The following is a 6,420-nucleotide window of genomic DNA, read 5'->3' on the forward strand; positions in this document are numbered from 1 at the left end:
CATTTTAGGCGACATAGTGTAGATGCGACGTCCATTTTGAACGTCACAAGCCACCAATCAACTCGTATGTATACATTTTTTGGAACATTTTCTCACTTTCAAATATTGTATACCAGAAAGTAAATGCAGCAAACGGGCTGTCCATTATGGTTCATAAAAAATGAGTTTTCGTGTTTCTAAGAATAATTATTTTGATTATCTGCCATTGTAATAAGTGATGTTGTTGACAAACTTGTTAGGTGCGTTTTTTCCGTAATCCCCGAAGTGAAGAAATATCTAAAAAAAAAAAAAAAGAATTTTAGGGTTTTCTGGGAAAAGCTATCAGGCACATCACAAGCTCAGGTTTTCTCAAAAACAGATCTGTGAATACCTGAAGAATACAAGTGCCTTGATTTGTCTCATTTACCGAAGCTGGTATGAATTCACAGGAAGTCCTCAAGTCTTGGACTCTCAATAGTTGCAGATTCGGTTACACGGTTTGATCGTCCAAATCTCTTGAGTCAAACCATCATACAGTAGTTTTTCATGTCTGTTACTATGTACAGTAAATTACAGCTTTAAATTTCTTTTCTTCCTGTTCTTTCTTAGAATAGTGTAAAGACACGATTTGATGTAATGTCAATGGAATAAAAGTAGAATAAAAGTTGTATACGTCAGTTACTTGTTTTAACAATTATCCCATTTGTTATCGGGTTACTCAACTATTGTATTATAAATGTGCTCTTTCTTTTCTTTGATTAGGTGGTAATCCTATCTCGGTGTTATTGGGTCCATTAATTTTGAAATGATAAATTTCTTGCTTAAAGTAAGAACATATCTACGAAACGAATTTACAGCGTTTACTCGAAATTATGCTATTGTTGAGGAACATCGCAGTATTGCTCTATGAAAGTTATCTTTGGTATTATTTTTTAAGATATGAATTTCACTCGTCCAAAAGCACATGAAAGCAGATTGTAAGCAAGAGATGCACGCGATTAGCCGAGCGGTCTAGGCGCTGCAGTCATGGACTGTGCGTCTGGTCCTGGTGGAGGTTCGAGTCCTCCCTCGGGCATGGGTGTGTGTGTGTTTGTCCTTAGGATAATTTAGGTTAAGTAGTGTGTAAGCTTAGGGACTGATGACCTTAGCAGTTAAGTCCCATAAGATTTCACACATGTTAGAACATTTGTAATCAAGAACCCAGCAAAAAATCAAATTTCATTTATTTCAATATTCTCAATCTGAATTAAGATGGGGATTTACCAGTCATTGTTCGTTATGCTGCCGTTAATGTACGTTCCTATACGCAGTTACGGGGCTAATGACTCTGTTGATGCTTTTTTGTTTTGGCGCAAAAACAAATGAGGTCAAAAGCCTCATGTCATTGCCTTAGAACACTAATACCAAAAATGTTATGTGTGTTCACAATGATTAAATATATATTGAGGGACACACAACAATATACACCACTCAAGGCTGTTTATGTCTTATGCTTTCCAAAGAAACGAATGAAACAGTACTATAAAACAAATAATGAATATTATTTTTCATTTACCCGGATCTTCCATTTGTACCCAACATTTTATTGCACCCATTTTGTTGTTTGAATTTGAATCACTTGTTTTGTTTACACATTTACTAATAGCCAGCGATTTGGTGTCGCTGTGTTTATTTTACTGTATGGTTTTTGTGTTTTGGTCAGGTATATGTATTGACCAGCTACTGCGTTCGTAATACTGTATTGTTTTGATAATAAATTATACTTTGTCACAAAAGTTCATACGAGTACGTAACCGCTTGAAACATCCATATTAGTGGAACAGTGTTCTGTTAATCGATTTTTACTTACTGAAGGCGAGAAGCCAGTGAATATATATTGCAGAATGTAAAAGTTTATGGTGAGGGTTGTATGAATTATGGAAATTTTTACATGTGGGTAGAGCAGTTCAAAAATGTTCGCGACTCAGTGACTGACGAGCACCGTTCTGGCAGACCAGTTGCAGATTCAACTACGTCATTTTAAATTCGAACTGATGACATTATTTGTGCCGACCGACGTGTAACTGCGGAAGTTATAGTTGATAAGGTCCAAGTTAGTTCTGGTACAGTTCATAACATTATCTGTATCAAGCTGAAGTACCGCAAAAAACGTGCAAGGTGAGTCCGAAATGATTTGATGCTGCTACACAAGGAAACAAGGTTTAGAATGTGCACAGAGCTAAAGGGACGTTATGAAAGAGAAGGCGAACACCTCCTCAACAAAATTTTAACTTGTGGTGAAACTTGGATTCACTATTATGAGCCAGAATCAAAAAGACAAAGCATGGAGTGGAACACACCAACTCACCTGTCACGACAAAATTCAAAACCCAAGTATCAGCAGGAAATGTCACGTTGACGGTGTTTTGGGATGCTAAATGTTCAGTTTTTTGTGATAATCTCGAAAAGCAGCGTGCAATGAACAGCTAGTATTACCAGGATTTCCTTCTGAACAAGGTGAAACCCGCCATGAGAGAGAGACGTCTTGGATCTCAGAGGAGAGCCGTGATTCTCCAGCAAAACAACGTATGTCCTCATATTGCTCAATTAACCCTTGAAACCATCAACAAAATGTTTTGGGAAGTACTACCTCATCTCCCTTACAGTCCTGTCTAGGACATGAAGAAGTTTGTGGGGAGTTGGCTCAAACGTGAAGACAAAGAGTTCTTTGCCGCCGAAAAAAAAAAAAAGCTTGTATCCCGTTGGAACAAGTGCATAAATGCTCAAGGGGATTAATCTGAAACACAGAAAAAGTATTGTTTTGTAAAAATAAATGGTTTTTCCTCAAGATCAATTTGTGTCGTTAATTATTAATTAACACTCGTATATACATATATATAAGATTATGTATTTTAATTATACTGTTCGTTGCCTAACATTTAATTTACAATGTTAAATACATGTTCCTTGTATGACATAAACGAAAAGTACTCTGTTTAGCGGTTTCTCAGCCAACTTCAAGACTTCACAAGAAAACAAGCGTTATAACCATTTAACCTGTAACACTATGTTGTCTAATTATTTATTGTGCTCGACATTGTCCTTTGTGTAAAGTGTAATTTCAATGTTACGTAACAGTTCTCATACACGACACTCGATGCAAATGAATGTATCCTTGCCAATAACGTTCAGTTACCTAAGAATCAGTGTCCCTTTAAGAGGCTAGTCAGTTGATTCACGATGATCGGATCGTGTAATAAGCCAAAACTAGTTTGAAATAAACAAAAGTCAGTAGAACAAAAACGATGTGTTTGGTACTCAACCTTAAGTATGGAAGTGTTCAACCAAAAAGTAACAGAAGAATCTGTAAACGAGAGGAAATTATTAGAGTATATAATATCTGTCGACAAAGCTGTCCAAGTTGATACGTTGAAGCGTGATTTACGTACATCAGTTCGTTAGCTATTAATACAATACAACGAGATAGCAAAACAAATACAGGGATTAGCAGTTCTCGAGAATCGCCAAATCCCAGTATTACTGTCAATGAGTTGACAAACGTACCCGAAGTACCAGCCTCGGCAGCATCTAACTATCATTCACCCAGCGAGTCAACTGGCATTAATGCTGACTTGAAATGTTACTTAAAGTTTAAAGCTCTCATATATTTAAACAGAATGGAAAAATGTCACCCACTGCATTTCTTTCCCAATTCAACGACGTATTTGTGCTTCGTAGGGGAGAACGACGAAAATCATACTGCTTGATGAGTTTCTTGGGCGTTTCAGACCTACTTGAGATGGAATTTTTAAACAAGTACTGGTAATCTGACTTGTAAGTATATATTCGCTCAGAAATTTATTTAACAAAACTGTTCTCCGATAATTTCACAGCTTTGTGCGAAACCAATTCACCATCAAGATTTCATGACATACGTTAAGGATATTGTTCCGAAACTATGTACAGCTAAAACTATAAGGGAAGTTCAAAAGGAACGAGCTGGAGGCATAATTACAGAAACCAATACCTGTATGTTAGAAGTATTGACCACGGCTGTTGAGACACTTGTCCCACTGTGACACAAGGCGGTGATGGCTGTCTCATAAAATTCCCGTGGCTGCGATGTTAACCATTTCTGCACGTACAGCTGGACGTCGCCATCCGACCACAACATCCTAAGCAACGTGATCATGTGAATCCAAATGTTCTGACACAAGACGTTCAAGGTGATGCAGACAGACAATTCTAGGAATCATCTCCTCAACACTAGAAGTTAAAAGACCAACGCGCTTCCACGACAGAACATCGGGATTCGGCAACAATTCTTACAATAGTTATTTTATAACAAACTTCGATAATGCTATCTAAATATCGAGGGCAAATATCTAACATAAAATACAGGTAAGTTAGACTCAAAGCTATTTTAATAAAAACAATGTGATTGTTGTTATTTTTTAAAAGTTTTGCTGGCTTGCAGTGTAAGCTGTCTGTAAGCTTACGTAAACTTTCAACACAGGAATTCGTAAACTTTGAACATGAGGATTCGACTGCAAGAATATGTTGCAAAATCTGACAGTGAGACAGTGGCTTAAAAGGGCGTATTTAATCATTCGTAATGGCAATATTCAATTAATCTTTCTCCTCTCTCATTCCTTGTCCCAAGCCCTTAATTGAGTTGTGTAACCAGTTTCGGCTAGTAATAGCGAATACTCCGTTCAAGACTCGCAAGAGGGGAAGGTTTACTTGGAAAAGACCGGTTAATACGGGAAGATTTCCATTAGATTACATCATGGTCAGACAGAGATTTCGAAATCAGATACTGGATTGTAAGTCGCAGCCAAAACAAGATTTTGACTGGGATCATAGTGTAGTAGTGATGAAGAGCAGGCTGACGGTTGAGACATTAGTGAGGAAGAAACAATACGCAAATAAGTGGGATACGGAAATACTAAGGAATCACGAGATACGCTAGTAGTATGTCTACGTTCGTTCTGGAAAACTTTGAAGACGTATATACGCAACGAGGACGCTTACTACACCGCACCATACACATGTCAGTCATCGCTCTCTGGCCGTTGTCCAAGGTCGGGCAGCCGTCCAGATGAGTCGGTTACGTACACACACACACACACACACACACACACACACACACACACACAATGTTTACAATTACAGTTTGCTTTGTGATCAAACACATTTGATTTGTTTCTTTAAAGGATACACACACACACACACACACACACACACACACACACACACACACACACACACACACACACACGTGCACATACACTCACACACATACACACACACACACACACACACACACACACACACACACACGCACACTGTTTACATTTACAGTTTCCTATGTGATCAGTAGACACACGCACACACACGCGCGCACACACACACACACACACACACACACACACTCATACACAATGTTTACAATTACAGTTTTCTCCGTGTGTGTGTATAAGAGGTTAAAATTTGCATAATTTTATATGGGAATGTTGTGAACTTCCCTTTCTTACGAATTATCAGTTCAAGTATTAAAAGGGTCGGTTTAGGCCGGTTGAGGTGGAAAAAAACACCTTGCCTGTGTCGTTTTTCCAGTGTGTTGTGAAAGTATAGGTAGATTCGATTTGTGTACCACTGAAATAGGTCGATTGGTCAACCACTAACAAAGTTCGGTTTAAGTATCACGGAGATATCCCTTTCTGTGCACCACGTCCTGTGTACCACGATTGATCAAACTGTTGCCATCCTTCGACTTTACCAGAAGAGTGGCGGCGGCAAGGAGAACTGGAACGAAATGTAGCAGCCAAGTTTCCTCACCCCTTGCAATAATGGGAACTAAACCAAAAAGGTAGCAGGTAAGAGCTCCCCTGCGAGTTTGCAAATTTTGGAAATGGAAGACGTACCACCAATATCTGCTGATATTTGGTAGCATTTGCTGAATGATCGTCGAAGAAGCACTGTTGGTACACATATAAGCCCCTTGGTTCATCTGGCCGGTCAGCTGCTCCACAGCTGCACGTCTACTCGCCTGTACACATCTCCACAGCTGTCATTCACCTCCGTCATCTATGGCCCGTAATGCACTACAGCTGCTTCGTCCCCGGTTTTGCGTAGTGCCTTTTTGCCGTGCACGGTATACTTTAACCATGGCAGCAAGCAAACTCAGCCGTTTCGGTAATGTTTCCACCCTTGGCAAAGAAACCAATGATGGACGTCAGATAAATCATTCCATTTCCGCATTATGCCAACGACTGCACTGTTTTCCGCTTTATATACCCTCCCCTGCTAGTGCCCCCACCTGCCGTCTGTGAGTGGTTATTGCACGTTGACGTCGAACGCAGCTGGTGGTCACATTATTGTCACTGGAGCATGTATTTTGGGCATTGCCATGTATAATAGTTGTGGTGCCGTTGAAAATCTATTAGTAATTATTATGTA

The sequence above is a fragment of the Schistocerca piceifrons genome, chromosome 8, assembly GCF_021461385.2.
Source record: "Schistocerca piceifrons isolate TAMUIC-IGC-003096 chromosome 8, iqSchPice1.1, whole genome shotgun sequence".
NCBI classification, from domain to species: Eukaryota; Metazoa; Arthropoda; class Insecta; order Orthoptera; family Acrididae; genus Schistocerca; species Schistocerca piceifrons.